The sequence below is a fragment of the Aythya marila genome (assembly GCF_965140915.1).
Source record: "Aythya marila genome assembly, chromosome: 3".
Lineage (NCBI taxonomy): Eukaryota > Metazoa > Chordata > Aves > Anseriformes > Anatidae > Aythya > Aythya marila.
Window position 1 is genome coordinate 110522931 of NC_139044.1, and position 15469 is coordinate 110538399.

The 15469-nt window shown below is 37.0% G+C and overlaps 1 protein-coding gene and 1 long non-coding RNA gene across 6 annotated transcripts in view; one reads left to right on the top strand and one right to left on the bottom strand.

Annotated features, from left to right (window-relative positions):
• Window positions 1-4745, top strand: part of TDRD15 (tudor domain containing 15) — a 210791-nt gene extending 206046 nt beyond the window's left edge. For 4 of the 5 annotated variants that reach the window (XR_014317266.1, XR_014317267.1, XR_014317270.1 and 1 more), the window contains 2 exons: window positions 3273-3502; window positions 4503-4745. The gene's annotated coding sequence lies outside the window, so the exon portion shown is untranslated. Of the gene's footprint in view, window positions 1-3272; window positions 3596-4502 lie in introns of those variants that run through there. The other variant, XR_014317272.1, reaches the window with a different exon arrangement.
• LOC309876871 lies at window positions 3302-9989 on the bottom strand. The gene is made up of 3 exons (XR_014317273.1): window positions 9894-9989; window positions 9216-9260; window positions 3302-3439 (listed from the first exon to the last, which is right to left on the bottom strand). It is a non-coding gene; the product is annotated as an uncharacterized lncRNA (long non-coding RNA).
• Window positions 9990-15469: the final 5480 nt, after the last annotated feature.

Here is a 15469-nt window from a genome sequence, read left to right on the forward strand (position 1 = left end):
TTAATGATATCTGTAGATTTTTTCTTGTATATAAAGAAGTTGCACCTAGACCTGAAAAAGAAGTGAAGTAAAATCAGGAAATTATTACATTTCCTCAGCTGGATATGATTTTTTTTTCTCTCTGCTATGAAGAAAGATGTTATATTTTGCTGGAAATAAACAGATTTCTCTGAGCGGTGAAATGAAACTTGTTTGTCACAGTAGAGGGCAGAGCTGAAGGTCAGAGCAAAAATTCTACTTAGTGTGACACATTTTCACGAACTGGATCATCCCCCTGTGATTGACAAATCTGACACTTGCCAGAAAGGGAGTGAGGGTGAAAGGGTATCAGATTTCCTCATGGTTCTGGGGAGGGGTATGAAGGTATAAAAAGACTGATATTATGGGCCTCTATGCATGAATTTAACATCACCAAGAAAAAATAAAATAGAATAAAATAGCTGACTAAGTAGCACACCCCTAAGTCTGAGCCCTTAGAAGGTCAGGTAGAGGAATAGATGATTTACAGTGGACTTTAATCACCTGCTGCCCTAGGGATCTCCTCCAACACCTTTTTTTTTTTTTTTTTTTTTTTTTTTTCCTGGAAATGCAAAGAAATTAGGAGATGCAAGTTTTATGTGAATGGAGGAGAGGTTTTGCCTAATAAAATAAATATATTAAGAAGGGAAGTTGCAGTTAGGTTCACTGACTAATCCAGACTAAAATCTTTCAGCAGAGTGAAATGAACTTCCAGGGTATCTTGAAATCTCCAAACACTGACTTGAAATACCAGTTTCTTTGTTTGTCTTTCATTTTGCAGTGAGGCTTTCACGTCTGTTTTTGCTGATTCATCTACCTGCCATGAATTTCTATCCTACAGTTCCAGCCCTTTCTGCAGTGGGCAGAGGAGAAACAGTAGACATCTTCTGTTTTAACATCATTGTTTAGACATTTTTGACATGTCGGTTTCATATGCAAGCTAGAGAAATATGGTCTAGAATAAACAACCAAAATTTTGATGCAAAGCTGGATGGAAAACTGTAATCGGAGAGTAGGATTCAGTGTCTGAGTGCCTGCAGAGATGGAGACACCAAGGTGGGAGAAAATGCAAACACAATGAAGGACAGAATTAGAATTTGAAAAAAAGCAGTTACATCCCCTCTTACCACGGACATCAACTCTAAAGTGTGTGACTTTACCTATTACTATTACTCTGTCCTACATGCTTCTCTGAGGATAGAAAGCTGCATCATCTCCTAGGTCTGCTGGTTTCATCACTGTCCTGTCTAATTCCTTCCCACTATGATTTCTATGAACCATCAGACTCTGCCAGCCTTGCTTTGATTTCTTTAAGGATATCAAGGAAGAAGAGCTATGTAGTGTTGCAGGGAGAGGTGGCTGTTGATTTTTTTTCCCCGAGATCTTTTTCTATAGTCGTTACTGCTTCGATGAATTTTCCTGCTGTATCTTGAGTTCTGCATCTGTAATTCTCTGGAAGAGGAGAGATTAGAGAAGTCTGTGCTTGGGGAGGGTTGTTGGCTGTGGGTTTTTGTTGTTGTTGTTATTGCTGTTCATTTGTTTGTTTGTTTTTGAGATACACATGGCAGGCTTGGGAGTGAAGACCAAAATCTCTTATATCTATATGAGCTCCACACTGTCAGTGGGCTTCAAAGACTCTCACGTTTTCTGCTCCTACAGGGTGTAGATCTTGTTGAACTCAACCCATACATCCCTTTGACTCCAGTGAGGTTTAAATCAGGACAGTGTATTTTTCAGTTTAATTCCTTTCTAGATTATCTTCTAGTTTTTCTTTTTATTCTCAGCTTTTTTTTTTTTTTTTTTTCACTGTTATTTATCATTATTTATGAACCGTAAGAAACAGCAATTTCAGCAAAATAAGACTAACTTCTAAGACTGGGAGCTAGCTCTCTGGTGCAAATTCAGTTGGGAAATATGCTTCTACTGCTGTTCACCACTCTCAAACTCATCCTGTAAATCTTAATAAGGTATAAAATCTGGCAAGGAGGGATACCCTTGGGAGAGCTTTAATGATTTGACAGTACTAAACATGTGTAGAGGACAAGCAGGATGCTTTGTCTCTAGACTTGTAAAATGTAAAGCGTTACTGAGTCTTGTCAAGTTACAGACTCACACACTATAAATAAGGATAATGTGGCAATGAAAACAGAGGTGGAGAATCTGGAAACTCTTTATTATCAAGGCAAATATTTCTTTGCACCATTAATCCAAAATTTCACAGAATGACATTAGAACAGGGAAGTCAGAGGATTGCAATAAGGAGATGAAAGGTCAGGACTTTTGTGTTTTATTTACTTGCATTTTGGTTTTGCAGGGACAAGGATCAACTTATTCACCATGAAAGAGTTTCAGAATTGCTCATGTATCAGAGATTATGTTTCTTTCTCCACTTGTCAACTTACTTTCTCAAACATACCTAACAATATAATCTGAGTGTTTCCCCGGTGCATCATACATTTTATTACAACTTTTTTTTTTTTTTTTTGGATGATTTGATAAGGACTTTGTTTTGGCATCATTTAGCCTTTTTATCAAGATAGAGTTCTGCATGTTTCTCAGACAACTTCTCTTTACAACTCTGCTTCCTCATTGCAGTTTTGATAGCCATAAAATATAATTTTCTAAAATTGGAGAACAAGCTGATATGCTTCATCCAGCAGAGCTGCAGGCTATTTTTCATGATTGCAATATATTTTGTTGATTGTGATGAAGCCAAAAGATTTTTAAATAGGAAAAAAAATTGGGGGGAGGAGAGGAAAGCAATAGCCTCTTGCTTTCTAAGCCTTGCAGAAGCTCCTGAAGGATATTAAAGATGAAGGTGTCTTACAAAATTATTCTTTTTCTGAGTTATGCTGAGGTGGGTGAGTATTTTTCTTCTTCTATTGTGCATTTCCTTTAATATTTTCTCTCTATTTTAAAATTGCTGATAATATATTTATATCACAGAGTATGGAACATTTTGACATATATGGCTATTTTTGTAGATTCAAATTATTTATTAAAGAAAATTATTTAATTGTAGCTACTTCTAGAGAAGCTTATTAAACAGCACCTGCCATTCAGATCTCCTGTTATAATGGCTCACCAAGACAGGAACTTGTATGGTGCTGTATATAAGAAGAAACTTAGGTACAAAGGGTAAAGTATATTAAGCAAACTAGAAGAAAAATAAACAAAAGGATAGAGATCTTTTGGCTTCCAAGACAAGGGATGTTAAAGGGATCAATGTCTTTATTTGTATTTGATTTCCTTAGGATTATCATTTCAAGTGATATGCAAAGATCCTACAAACAACTGTGGAACTGCTGTTCCTCATTGTTCTTGTGGTTCTTCTGAGATGGTGGAAGTTTGGTAGAAGTCTACAAGATTGTGTCCAGGCTGCAAGAGAACTCCAGCAGGAAGTATACGTGCTTTTTTTTCCCTGGGATTCAGAAAAGAACATTATCAAAGAACAGAATACAACTTCCACATCTTATTCCACCAAGTAACTCATTTTCCCCAGCTTCCATTTGTTACTGTTATTATATAGCAAAAACATTTCCCATTGCCTCTGGCCTTCAAGAGAACATTATGCAAGGTATTAACAGTGGGTCCTGCAGAAAGATCCAAGGAAGATATGGGGAAGTTTGAATCTCTAGCAATTTGTGTTTTGTTTTTTTAAATAGATGCATTTACAAGGCATAGCCCTCAACATGAATAAGAATCAGCTTTTAAAGTGACCCCATTATTTAATTAAATAATTAAATTCAATAATTAATATATGTATGTTATATATATTTTTTTATATATTTTTTTTGGGGGGGGGAATAAAAAGATATGTTTGAATTAGTTCCCTGCCAAACATGAAATAAATAGAAACAAGTCCACTTTTATTTTTCCTAGGAGCGTTCACAAATGTAAGTCAGTTAATCCACTTTCAAGTCACATTTTTTGTTAAGTCACGCTCATTCTCCTGATTGCCCTTATTTAGATAGGTCTTTGGAAATGGGCTCCAGTTGCAAAGCTCAGATTAGGATGTGAATGTAAATTAGTGAACTTTAAGCCTGCTGTTGGGATCCTGCCTAGGTTAGGCCAATGTAGCTTTGCCCAGTTAACCTCTTTTACCCTTAAGCAGCAGTTCCTTTAACATCATTTTACTGTTATTAATGCTGCTACTTCCTGTAACTTTTCAAGCAAAGAGACATTGGGCTCTTGCAAGGTAAAGCCCAGCAGTGGCTAATAGCAGGGCTAGTGGCACTGCTGCTGAGGAAAATAGTAGTAACAGCAAGAAACAAAAAATTGACACTGAGCCTCTGACATGGTAAAGATTAGTTTCCAATGAAAATTACTCCCTTGTGTAAACCAGCAGCAAGACCGTCGAGGGGATCCTGCCACCAGCATCCCCCTCATGGAAAGAGAAACCAAAAAACCAGGCAGGGTTTTTTTTGTTTGTTTGTTTGTTTTGTTTTTTAGTGAAGCTAATAGTTTGCCTTCTCCTTCCACAGGTTCGAATTTGGCATTTGAAATCCTTATTTTCATTGCACCTGCCTCTTCCTGCAAATTCACATCACCAGGGGCAGAAGCACCTTGCAAATACATCCTCTGGAAATACCTGTCTGGTCTTTGACCTAAGAAATCACTTTATGTGCACTCAGCCCCAGTTCAACCTTCTTTCTTGATGTGTTTGTGCTCCAGCATCACGGGTAGGGTCTTTCAAGAGAAGAGACCATTTGATACATTCCTAGAGGAAAGATGTCCTAGGACATATGTGAAAGAGAGAGTCTAAGGTTTATTGTACAAGCAATTGCATGGAGACAGGCAAGAAATAACATAAGAATCCTGCCTGGCTTACGAGAGGAGAAAGATGTATGGTACCAGGGGATATTGTCTCCCATGAGAAATAAAGTGAGGAACACTGCTGTAGTGGGTCTCTATATTTTTGCTCAGGAAGGGGTTTTAATTCCCATTTTCTGGACTACAACAAATCAATTTGAAAAAGGGAACTTCAGACCAAAGTGGTGATGCTGTTCTTTCCAGGGTAAATGTGGGCTGAGCTTAGAAGGTGATGTGTATTGCAGTGCTAAGTGCTGCTGCAGTGCAACCAGTTCTTCTGACCAAGTATAAAGTTATCAAACAAACCACTAGAGTCACACTATAACAATGACCATTTCTCCTAATTTAGATATAAAAGGGACTGACACTGCAGGCAAGATGATTCACAGTGCCTACAACTAACTCTGGAGACTTGCCAAGATCTAACCAACTCCAGAGCTTACAATGAGCACAAGAATAGCAATAGTGACTCCTGTGAGAGGACTCAAAGGAATGGCATGAAGCTGCTTGAGGGGAGGTTCAGCCTGGATATCAGGAAAAGGTTCTTCACCAATAGGGTGCTCAAGCACTGGAACAGGCTCCCCAGTGAGGTGGTCAGAGCACCGAGCCAGCCAGAGTTCAAGAAGTGTTTTCAACAATGCTCTGAGACACATGGTCTGATTTTTGGGTAGTCCTGTGTGGATTCAGGAGTTGGACTTGATGGTCCTTGTGTGTCCCTTGCAACATGGGATATTCTGTCATTCTCTGATTCTTTGTGTGAACAGATGTGCATAAACTTACACATCGATTATCTGCCTACACGACTGTAGCCCAGTGGGCTAGAACTATCGGAGAATCCACAGTGTATACCTGTAATTGTTGTATTACGCTGTGCGAACATATAGATGGGCTCTACTGGTGTCACATTTCTTGAGCTCTGGTGATAGATACAGGCTGGACCTCTAGTGTCAGAGAGTCATAGAATCATAGAATAATTTAGGTTGGAAAACACCTTCAAGATCATGAAATCCAACCACCACCATGTCCCTTAGTGCCACATCCATTCATCTCTTAAATACCTCCAGGGATGTTGACTCCACTACTTCCCTGGGCAGCCCATTCCAATGCATGACCACTCTCTCTGTGAAATGTCACTGCAATCACTCCTATGTTTCATTTCATTATTTTAGACCAATATCAAATGCTCCTATTTGATGAGTATCTTTATTTGCCCAGATGTTTCCAGTTCATGCTTCTAAGCCTGAAAAAAAATTATGTGGAACTGCATAAGATATAAGATTATTATGATCTGAGTATGTAAAGTCTGGGGTAGAGTTGAGAGTCTGTATGATTTATAATCAGTAATTAGTTCCTGTTCTGACAACCTAGAAGCTGAAACTGTTAAAAAATAAATCAGCATGATGTTGCTGATACATTTTGATGCTTATATTAAATGTCATTCAGGCTTAAAATGCAAAACACAATAGGATTTTAAAAACTTGTCCAAACATCTTTGTATTACAATAATATACCTAGTTGCTTTCAGGGGGAGAATGAATGTGGTTTACTCTCCGGAGCCTACAGCATGGCCTAATCAAGTTGAATGAGTTACATAAATAGTGCAGATACATAAAATGCAGGCATGGATATAGATGCATTACCTGCTTGTTCTCAGGGGCTAGGTAGCTGGGTTTTGACACCGATCTTTAAAAATGTTTTCTCAGGCAACAGTCTAATTACATGCATTTTATTCAGCTCTGGTGGATTTACTATTAAATTTCATATTCCTTTCATACAGTCTCAGAATTCCTGCTTATCTCACTATCCGTTATACAATGACATGAAGACAAGTTTGCTTTTGCTGTTACTGTTTGCTTCACTGGATTTAGCCCTTTGAATTTCATACTGTGAATTACAGAAATTATGTGAGCAGAAGCGGTTTTTAAAAATATGTGGACAAAAAGACAAAACATTAATACACTGATAAAAAAGAAGATGTAAAGCAAAGATAAAGGAAAGTGGTTGAACTTCAACAGATTTGAAGGCAAGATTTGGATAGAAGGGCCAGATTTTTTTTAAATAAGTTCTGAAATTGGGGATGGTCTTGTGCTATAGTTAGTAAATCATCAGTGCTCAGTGTAGCTTCTGTTCTGGCTCTGTCATATATTTCCTCCATATAAGTCATTTAATATCTTCCTGCTTCTGTTTTTCATCTTTAGGACAAAGACAAAATGTCTCATTTCTTACCCCTTTTTGAAAGTCTCGTTTATCTATGTTACAAACTCTTCAAGCAAGGAGTGTCTTTGAATATCAGTTTTATAATGCACAACGCCTACCTGCAGTAGAGCCTAGACATGCTACTACAATAATAATAATAGTCATAGAAATGGCAAGAGCAAACTTCACTAATTGAAGACTGGGGTCTCGTGATTTCATCTCTGCATGTGTTGTTAACATGAAGATTTAATTGTTGTGTGAAATTCTTGTGTACTCGAGTGAGTAAGCAATCTATTAAACCAGTATCTGCCTAAAAGATTCCTCAGGATGTATGTGTAAAATTTTTTGGAGGAAATTTGAAAAGTCTCTGCTCCCCCAAAGACTCAAAAATCAGAATAAATTTGAAGTAATTCCCCAAATACAATTTTCCAGGTCTCACAAATATACACATCCTATTTTCTGAGCCACTGTTTCAGTTCAGAGTACAGCTTCTCTCTTATTTCACAAATTGCAACCAAGGCTCTCTTCTCTTTCTTATCTTACGTGGAGAGGAAGTCTAGGGCACACAGAGAAACCATAATGAATAGCATACTTCTTTCTCTCTCCAAAAAGATTTATAGCTCAGTACCATCCCTTTCAGAAGACAGCTGTATTTCTGTTTTTCTAGACCATATACACTTGTTTTGCACTTCTTGGGAGTGGTTCCCACAGGGAAATTACATGACGGTTTTTGTGCCAATAGTTTTGTGGAAATTTATATATGTACATATCTATGCAATTGGTATAAAATAAATCTAACTTTTTTATTTTTATTTTTTTTTGCATCAGCTATGATACTAATCAGATGCAGGTATTAAGCTGGTTGCTGTTTGTTTGCCATTTTAACTTTGATCTGTGAGAATAAACTCATAATAGTAGCTACTACTCCTTCCTCACTCAGTGATTTAGTGCCTCAGGAAACGCTTGTTCATGAAACTGTTTTTTTTAGCTACCTGGACATGATGATATCTTGGAACAAGACATCACTGGAGACATTATTCCCTGTGTGTTGAAAATCAGTAACTAAACCAAATAATTTAGTTGAAATATGGGAGAAGTTAAGGCTAAACAATGGTATTTTTATTACTGAAATCACTGCAATATGCAGTCTTGCTCTCCTTTAGTCTAACACTGTGTGGTGAAGGAGGATACAGATATAAAATACTGGCTGTGAAATCTCAGGCTGGGGTAGGGAAGGTAAGGGTATTTTGCATTTGGCAGCTCTCATATCCAGGATCTAATACCTTGGGGAAAAAACAACAACAAAAACAAACAAACAAACAAAAACCACAAATATGTATATTCTACCAAAAAGGAACACCATTTCAGAGGAAGGCTGGAAGGCTTTCCCTGCTCTCTCTCCCCCCCTGCCCCAATCCTTTTCCTTAGGACAGGCCCATTTGCTTAAACAGATCTCAATTACCTATTAAGGTTTTCCTATTCCTTAACTTTTTATACTTTTAAAAATATCATTTTTAATACTTCTCCAAAGGGTTAATGGCTCTTTCACTCTGGCTTTAGAAGTGCTGATGTTTCTTTGATAAAACAAAAAAGATTAATTTCACAACCAGGAAATGAAAGTCTTTACTGAAAGTAAATGCAAATTTTAAGTAGGGAGTTAATATTCAACTCTTAAGAAATCATTTACCTATTGTGAATGAAGGACTCTACGAGGAGCCACATAGGGCATAGTTCAAATCCTGGTACATAACCTTCTGAAATACGTGTTTCATACAAATAGACACTCCCGAGAATCCATCTTTAAGTACTCAGTAAGAGAACAATATGTGAACCTCACTCGTGATGGAAAACAGGCACGATGAGATCCAATTAACTTTGGGGTGATGGTAGTTTTGGCTTACTGGGATTGAGGGACGGTAAGATAACAATACAAGAATAAAAACTGTGTGAATGACTCTCAGAGGAGATTTTGGCTTATCGTTTCGAGTATTTGAGCAGAGAGAAAAGGAAAATACTATGACTATTATTCAATACTACTATCAGCATAGGAATTCCCTTTCATTCTTTTTGAAGGAGTTCCAATTCTTCTTTAAAAGTGGTTTCACGTAAGAGAGAAGGAGGTCTGGGACATGATCTCTAGAAAGATGTGCACATAATTTCAGGAATAAAAAGGGTATTTGAGCACTTACCATAAGCATGGCCATGTGTTGGATTGTCTGCATAGTTAACTGCATCTGAAATTACAAGAATTGTAATGTAATTACAAGAATGCCCAGTTGCCCTATACACATATGTAGGATGTATTTACTTGTATACCTCCATGAAAGAACATCCACAATGTCTATACCTGTGTGAGTGATTCAGAGTTCTTGCTCTTGTTTCACCTTTAGGACTTTTTTGTTGTATTAACAACAAGATTAGTGTCCTAACTCACTTGTGTCTATATAGAAAATACAAACATTTTTTCCAAAGAGTGGCAAACATCAGCTTGTGTATAAAACTATCTGATAAGCTGTCTTATTGTCATAATCCTTCGTTTTTTTTTGCCCTTCGTTTCTGTCCTAGTGTGGTGGTTTTACCATGCTGGGCAGCTAAACCCCACAACCACTCTCTCACTCCCCCTCTTTTAGATGAGGAGGGGGAGAAGTAAAGCAAAGAACAACTCACAGGTTGAGATAAGGATAATTTAATTAAAGGAAAATAATAATAATAATTAAATAAAGATTATTATGAACTAAACAATTTAACTGAAGGGAAATAAAAGGGGAAGGGGAAAAAGGGAGAGGGAAAGGGAAAAAATAAAAAGAAGGGAGGAAAACAAATAAAATAAATGAAGGCTATATGGAAGTCCAGAGGAAAGAATTTACTCTCTACTTCCCACAAATGAGCGATGATTGACCACGTCCTTGAAGCAGGGCCTCAACGCACGTAGCCGGTGTTCGAGAGGAGGACCAACGTTTTCCCAATGAGAGCCCACCCCTCCCCTCTTCTTCCTGTTTCCACCTTTTATTGCTGAGTGTGACATCACATGGTATGGAATATCCCTTTGATTGGTTTAGGTCAGCTGCCCTAGTGATGTTTCCTCACTTTTTGCCCACCCCCTAGGAGGGTTAGAGAAAGGCCCAATGCTGTGCCGCTGCTGCTCAGCAGTAGACACAACACTGGTGTGATAACAATGCTGTTCCAGCTACAAGTACAGAGTACAGCATTGTATGGGCTGTTGCCGGGAAAGTTAACATTCCAGCCAGACCCAGTACACCTAGTCATTTGTTCTTTCAAATTAGATCAGATGTTCTTGAACCATTTTTTTCCAGATTTGTTTAGTTCTTGTATAACAGACCTGTACTGAAAAAGTAAAGCTGAACTTGAATGACACAGGTTTTTACCTAACAAAGTTTCTCAGAAAAGTTACACAAGAACTGAGATCATTTGCACAAACTATGGATTTTCTCTCTGAATTTATACAACTGTATACTAGTCCATTCCAATAACTCAGATGTGTGAACACTAAGTTGTGAAGCAGACAATCGAGATCTCATAGAGGCAAAAATGAGAATCTCTAACAGTGTTTCTGAGGTGTTAAAAAGAGGTTTTCGTTGATAGCATACATGTTGTTCCACAGATAAAGTGTTGATATCTCTTCACTTGTACTTAGAGTTTGTAGTTTTAAACCCCTGCCCTTCCTGTCTTCAAGCTAGGCTTTGTTGCAAACTCACATAGAGAAAAAAAAAAAAAATCAGATTCACAGTCCTAACCATGTATCACTGCACTCAAAGATTTTCATGTTCTGAACTTCTATACACTGATATTCAATGCTGGATATTTGTGTGCCAATCCATGAACTGTATGCAAAATTGTGAGCCTATGGGCTCTTTTTTGTCATTGTAAAATGGATTCTGGAAACATACAGAGTTAGGAACCAGGAATTATTTTTATTAATAGAACAGAAAAAACCTACTCATCAGTGAAGGACAACAGAAAAGTAGTAGAATTTTCAACTGAGGAACAGTTTATTTTAGGGAACTGAAGTGATCCTTGTCATGTGGTTCTTTTTATTACAGTTATCTAAGACATAGTAGAAGATTCAAGAATCCATTTCACAAGCTAGATTACCTAGTGTTTCTTTCTTTCTTTGTATGATTACTAGATATCTTCACATTTTTCCCCAGATCTTCTCCAGATACCTCTAGATATGTCTGTTACTGACAGATGATTCAGTGGTCCTTTCACATAGATCACTTTTACAGTGTCGGGCCTAACTTGGAAGCTCAGAGCATCCCACTGATATTTTTCCATGTGTCAAATCATTCCTTCCTCCATTCAGTTTGTTTTCTGTGACCTTGCCTTTTTCTAAAAATACTGCACACTCTAGCTGCTTGGAGCTGTTCCTGTTCCCAGTGGAGTCAATTTTTGGCCTTTTTTAATAGGCTGTTGTAGGAAACTGTATCAAAGGCTTCCAGGAGGTCCCCATAAACTATTTTAACTGGTTCTCTTTTATTCACTCTTTTGTTATTACAATAAAAGAATTCTAACATATTTAGGACAAGACTTACTTTTTCCCCAAATTGTTCTGCTTAATCCCTGCTAACTGCTGTTCATGTGTGCAGTTTAGTTCCTCTATCTTTAATTAGCTTTTCAGCTATTTTACCTGGTACTGAAGCAAATCTATTCTGACTGCTTTTCCTAGAATCTGTTCCTAGGTATCTCATTTACTACTTCTCAGTCTTCTACAAAAGAGCTAATCTTAATGAGCTTGTGGTTAGTGTCTCACAAGACAATGCTTTGTGTTTATGTCAGCTATTTCCTACCCCCTGGAGAGACTTAATCTTCGCTTACATCTAAATGAAGATAAATGTGACTGATTAAATTGGCAATTAATGTTGTTTATAGAAATTATTTTTCAAGTGTTTGTAGTTCCTCACCCAGATTCTGGTTCTGCTTTGAGATGTCAAAGGTCTCTGTGGTTAAACAGCATGGTCTAGTGTCTAAATCCAGGCTCAGACCCAGAGGCTTAGGTGGGCTCTTTTACTAGCACTTTCTACATGATATCTGGCATGTCACTTTATCTTCCCATGTCTCCTTTCCCTTACAAGTATCATCATAATTACCTTATTGAATAATACACTTTCAAACTCTTTGGTTAGATGTGTTAACATGGACCCTCTGTTTCTTTTTTCTGGATGGCTTATTGGTGCTCAGAGTGGCTGTTCCAGCAAGAGAGGAGAGTTTGAACTGTACCATATCTTACTTATATTGGTATTTTATGAGTTGAGTACAAACCTAATCTAGACTTTCACATTAGTGTAAACATGGAGTCATTACTTTCTAGATATTGGAAATGAACAAGGATTTCATTTGTATAATTCATGTGAAAATTTTCCCCTCAACATCATTTCTTAATGTATTAACTCTGTTTCAGATTGCTGAATAAAACATTTCCTTCTTATATGAAGCAAGTCCTGTAGGTCCTCTAAATCCTAAATTGACAAAAACAGGAACCTTCCATGGTGATAATAAAAAAAATCACTGACAATAATCCAAATTCATAGTTTCTTCTGAAGGTTTGAAGATGAAAACAAAGGTACATGTTTTGTCTGTGAGAGTTTTTTCAGGAGGTCATAGGGAGAAGTGCCAGCAATTTTTAGTTATAAAAGCTGTCAGACAAATAAACATCAATAAGTAAATTTAAAAAGAGCTCTGAAGACAAAAAGCTAGCCTTACTGAATCTGCCTTTACTACTTACTAGCTAACATTTTTATGTACTCTAGAGTGAAGATTTAACTAGAGTGCTAAAAACCTATATAAATACTCCCCAAAACTCTCTTTGTTATATAAAGCACCCTTCCATCCTCATAGCATAAACAAGATTTTACATGCATACCTTCTGTGCTTGCTTTGCTAAAGATTTGCTCGTACTTTATTTGAATGTTAAGTGTGTTTGTTCCTGCTTTTTCCCCTGTGAGTTCTAATGATTTTTATTTTCTCAGTACAGCGCATATAATAGTGTTGTGGTCTAATGAAACCAGCAGAGGGTTGAGCTACTGAAATATCTGTACAGTAGCTCTAACTGCAGCTTGCTTAGGAAGGTCATTTTTGTAATGTAATTGTGGATCACCAGATGGCACTCTCGCAGACAGTATATTAAGTCAGAACCCTTTTTGTTAAAAGGGAAAAGAACATATAACTCTCTTTACGCGTTTGCTTTGGCTAATCTCACCAGGTCACACCATTCCATTGACATCTTCTTGATACTGTCTCACAAATTTATTTTCCAGTTTCTAGTCAGGCTCTCTGTTCAAATCCAGTAAGTATTCTACATACATGTACATCTATGACTTTCACATCTCCTCCTAACTCTCTTCCCATTATATGAAACATAACATTGTCCAAATTAAATGCAAAGTTTTTTGCCTCTAGTTCTTAATGTCATCATGCTTCATTCCCACATTTTATAGAAGTGAGAAAGTTGGACTGTTTTTTTTTTTTTTTTTTTTTTTTTTTTTTTTATTTCCTTCCCCTCTCATTTTTAGTTGTTCTTGGTTCCTTCTCAAAAACTTACATTAGGTTGAGTTTTGAGTAGCACAACCTCTTCACTGACTTTTCTGAAGCAGAATTCAGTGCAAGAGGAATGTAGCATGATGGGATCACAGCAGAAGAAGGCAAGTCATGTCAGAGTTAACAAATACACCTCACTAAAACACAGCTTGGAACTGCAGTTTCTCGTTTAGCAGGAGGTAATATCCAGCTAGAGGTACTGTTTGATACAGTCAGACACTGTATAGTCACCATACTGTCAGAGGCACTCTCATCAGTCCATCTACATATTTTGGGTGTATTACTGCTATGCTCTGCACACTGTTACAGTGGTTCCTGTTCAGTGACCTCGGATGCCCATATCTCTCCGCAAATATCCCTGCGCTGTTCTTCCAATATTTTCCTCCATTTGTAGAAAAGACTTTGGTTGGTCACTTCACTTCTCTCTGTCAGTCTGTCAGTCCTGACCTCTGCTTTGACAGGCTCTCTCTGCAGTGATAAATTTCCCCCATTAAGAGTTACTGCAGAGCCTGCAGTAATATAATAGTATGCAAACAAGTTACCTTATACAGCATTCTTTGAGCCATTTCCCCTTCAATGGCCAATTTCATACATTTTCAGAACAATGCATGTAATTTAGTCTGTGTGACTCCTATCAATTGCAAAGAGCTAAATCCTCACCTAAATCTTTGAAAATTTAGGGGTACCTTACCAAGTCTAGATTATGTATCACTTTAATCATCCTTATAAATCCAATTACGCATCTTTCAAATAAATAATGATGGGTTTTGCCTGAAGCTTTTACTGTTTCTCAATCTGTATCTATCAACTGAGATTTTATGTGCACTCAACAATTGTTATTCTGTTGTTAGGAATTCTGTTATTGCTGACAGCAATAACATTCATTCAAATGATATGGATATAAAAGATTCTTTGCTTCTCTTACAGAGCAGTTAAATTGTAAGACAGCATTAGTTAAAAACCAGTGTCACTATTATGAGAAGTTGTGTATCCAATTTTTCCCATTCTTATTCTGAAAAGGTTCTGGAAATGTTTGAGGTTTAAGTTAAAATAACATTTCCAAAATTGATGAGGCAATGGAAAAGAACTTCACTGTCCTCACCTAAAAGCTACATTAATACCAAAAATTAGAAGTTGTCTAAATCAGAAAATGAATTGAAATCATTACCTTTTCTCTCTCTTTTTTTTTTTTTTTTTCAAATTACCAGATTTCAGTTCATTCAAATTAAGCTGTTCTACCTCTAACTGCTATTATATGTCCAAAGCTGAGATATATGAAAGAATCTGTGAGTGTATCTGTGAATATATCTGTACGTAGACATGCCTATCAGATCATGAGCAGAGTCATGTTTGTGATGTTTTTATTTTTACATTCACACACAAGAATATCTACCTACCTGGTATTGTTATTAAAATACATTGCTATGACAGTAACATCATTTTATTATTATTTGTAAAGTCATTTGTCTGCTTTAGATTACAATCTACTGCTGTTTAGTAAGTGGAACAGAATTCACCCTTTGTCAGCTAGAGCTTGAATCCAAAATACTACAAGTCTCTAAACTTTCTGGTACTGGAACAAATATATTTGTGCAGCATCTGACTCACTGGGCATGGGAGTGGAAAGACAATGTTGTTAACATGAAGATTAAGTGAAAATGAGAGTAAAACAGTCAGAGTGGCATGTGTGAAAGTCACCCAAGAAAACTTTGAAATAAAGACAATTTGAATGGTGTACTTAGATCTGGTAATCATTAAAACTCCTTGTGCCTCTGACAGTCCATCTCATCCAACCAGCATCATAATTTTTTAGAAAAAAGATGCTTTATACAAGGTGTATTGTCAGGCTCTGGGTTAACTGAGAACAGTTACTGGCAGCATACAAAGA